At 40.0% G+C, this 2,828-nt stretch overlaps 1 pseudogene; it reads left to right on the top strand.

The window, feature by feature from the left end:
• Positions 1-815: 815 nt before the first annotated feature.
• Positions 816-1,686, top strand: LOC112307484 (craniofacial development protein 1 pseudogene; annotated as a pseudogene).
• Positions 1,687-2,828: the final 1,142 nt, after the last annotated feature.

The following is a 2,828-nucleotide window of genomic DNA, read 5'->3' as shown; positions in this document are numbered from 1 at the left end:
CCAAAGTTATAGGTTCTTTCCCCTGTTAGGGCACATACAAGAACCCACCAATGAATGCATGAATTGGTGGAACACCAAATTTATGCCTCTCTCTCTCTCTCTCTCTCTCTCTCTCTCTCTCTCTCTCTCTCTCTCTCTGTCTCTCTCTCTCTCTGTGTCTCTCTTTCTCTCTCTTTTCTCCTGCCTTCCTCTCTCCCTAAAACTCAGTAAACATTTATTTTTAAGGTGTTCTGTAATACAGGGCATCTTTAAAGAAACAAAAGACTCAGAACCTTTGATCCTAGAGGAATTTAGATAGAAAAACCTGCTTAAAGTGTAGAAGCATCACCTCAGTGTCATAATATAAACTAAATGAGGCACAAGGGGAGAAATCTACCAAAGCCTGCTGTTGAACTTTCCTCTGTGTCCCATTGTTTCTGGGGGGTCCAGCAAGAATTTGTTTATCATGTATGTATTTGTTTTTTCTCATCTATGTGTGAATTGCTTACTCAGGTCTCATATTCCAATGGCAACCCCCCCTCCCATATAAATCCATGATAAATTTTGGACATTTTTTTCCTGTTATTCTTCTCATGTTAATTATTAGCCTAACCAGAAGTTTGTGGGGGGATTTTGGCACTCAAAACCACAAACTGTAACTTTTGCTTACATAACAGTCATAACCTTACAATAATCCTTATAGCATTCCAAGAGGAGCAACATCATTAAAACTATTATTCATGTGAGTCAAGAAGAGTTCTTAGCTGATATTTCCTAAGGCAGACAGCATAGTCCTTTAAACATATACTCTCTCTCTCTTCCGTTCTCTCTCCACCTCAAAGGAGGATGAGGACTGCATGGCTTTGGGCAGAAGGTATAATGAAGATGATGTAAATGAATTAGTGAAGTAACAAGAAGTGCATAATAAGAGCAGCCACAAACAGCCAAAAGGGAAAAAAACAAAGAAAGCATCAGAGCATTCCTGCCAGGAAGAGAAAACAAGGTGCCTCTCATTAAAAGAAGAGAAAGAGGAGAATGTCAGCAAGAACTCTGGAGGAAGTAGGAGTGAGAAGGAAGACACAGCTGCAGAGCAGGATGAAGGCACTGGGTCAGAGGATTTAAGTAAAAAGAAGGAGGGTGAACTATGAGCCAGCTTTTTCACGCTGTGGGACCAAAACCAAAAGTGCCCCCACATCCACAAGTTAAATAAGAGAGGTGACTGAAGAGACAATACAGGTTCAAATAAATTGTTGGTAAAAGCAGAAGAGCTAGATAAACCTAAAGAAACAGAAAAAGTTAAAACCACCGAGGTGTTTCATTTTATTGGTGGAGAAGTCAGGATGACTAAGGAAGTGAATGTTATATCTGAAGAGGCCAAATCTTTCTTTAAGCAAAATGAGAAAGAAAAACCACAAGCTAATAACCCTTCAACTCCGCCATCACTCCCTGCCAGGTTAGGATTAAAAAGATCAAGGGGCATGAGCAGTTTTTAAAGAAAAATTGGAGCAAAGGGAGCAGAATACCAGCCCTAGCAAAGTCCAAATTAGACGGGGAGAGCTAAAAGGAAGAAGAAGGCATTGATGAAGAACTAGACATGCACAGTGGAAGGAAAGAAGGATACATTGAACAGAAAGGTTTCCAGACCTGGTGGACCACGGGCAGTTTGAAATTGAGTGAGATCTCAGGCTTAGCAAAATTAAACTCTGATGTTTGGGGGGAAATCAATAACAGCTTAATCCTGTGAGTTTCTTGTTCATCTGTAAAATGTCTCCAGTGTTTCTCCTCAACTGTTTCCTAGCAAGGCCTTTTTCCTCTCCTGCATTGAATTGCTGCCTCTGTGCTGGGGGAGACCAAAAAACTGGAATTTATTTACAAAAAAAAATGTATTTATTCGTACATATTTAATCTTCAGTCACCTTCAAAGTACTCTCCATTTGATGCAATAGCCCTATCAAGACTTTTCTACTGCTAAAAGTTTTTGAACTCATTGATTTTGATGCCTTTTAGTGCTTCTGCCGTTTTTGTCTCACCTCTTTCACATGGCAAAACGTTTCCCTTTGAGGACTTTTTTCATCTGGAAAACAAAACAAAAAATTGTTCCTTGGGGTAAGATGCCGTGAATAGGGGTCATGCCATTTTTGGTCAAAAACTGCTGAACACTCAGTGCGGTGTGGTTAGGTGCACTCGTAAATCACCCATCATGAAATGGGCAAACATTTTGAAAGAGTCTTCAAAAGAAAATCACTGAAGCTGAACTCAGCCTCTCACAACACCACCACCTGGACCACTGATACAGATGGGTTCCTAGAATGCTCACCTAGCAAAGGAAACTTGTACTACAAGGGGCCCACCCTCCAGAAAATAATTCCATTTTGGGAGGGTGCCCCCTTGTATCCTTATTTCTCATGGTTTCATTAATTTTACTTTTAACAGTTTGTCTTTAAAAAATAAAAAGAAAAAACTAATTGGTCCTAAAAAGTAAAATTGCATGTGTGGTGCATGTTAAGGACTTAGCTTGTATATGTTTCCCTCACTGCAACCTCAAGATGCAAACGACACTTTAATAGGAAAAGAAAAGTGGTTGCAGTGTATTTTTCCATGTTTTCTTAGCACTAAAACTGGAAAGGCATGAGAAGGAGACACAATATCCATTGCTAGTGTGGCAGGTTCATATACGATATGGACTGGAAGGAAACGACTGGAAGGAAATGGTCAAGTTGAAAAAAAAACCTATTCCAAAAGTCAGCCTCTGGTTAGCGGAGCTAAAGATGTTGGTGAGCACTGCAAGGAGTTGTGGTCATGTACAATTTCCCATAAAACTGGTACGTTTTCCCTATGGAACTGTTTTC

This window comes from Desmodus rotundus, chromosome 1 (genome assembly GCF_022682495.2).
Source record: "Desmodus rotundus isolate HL8 chromosome 1, HLdesRot8A.1, whole genome shotgun sequence".
Classification (NCBI taxonomy): Eukaryota; Metazoa; Chordata; class Mammalia; order Chiroptera; family Phyllostomidae; genus Desmodus; species Desmodus rotundus.
The sequence above is the reverse complement of the archived record's forward strand: the minus strand, read 5'-3'. Positions and strand labels throughout refer to the sequence as shown.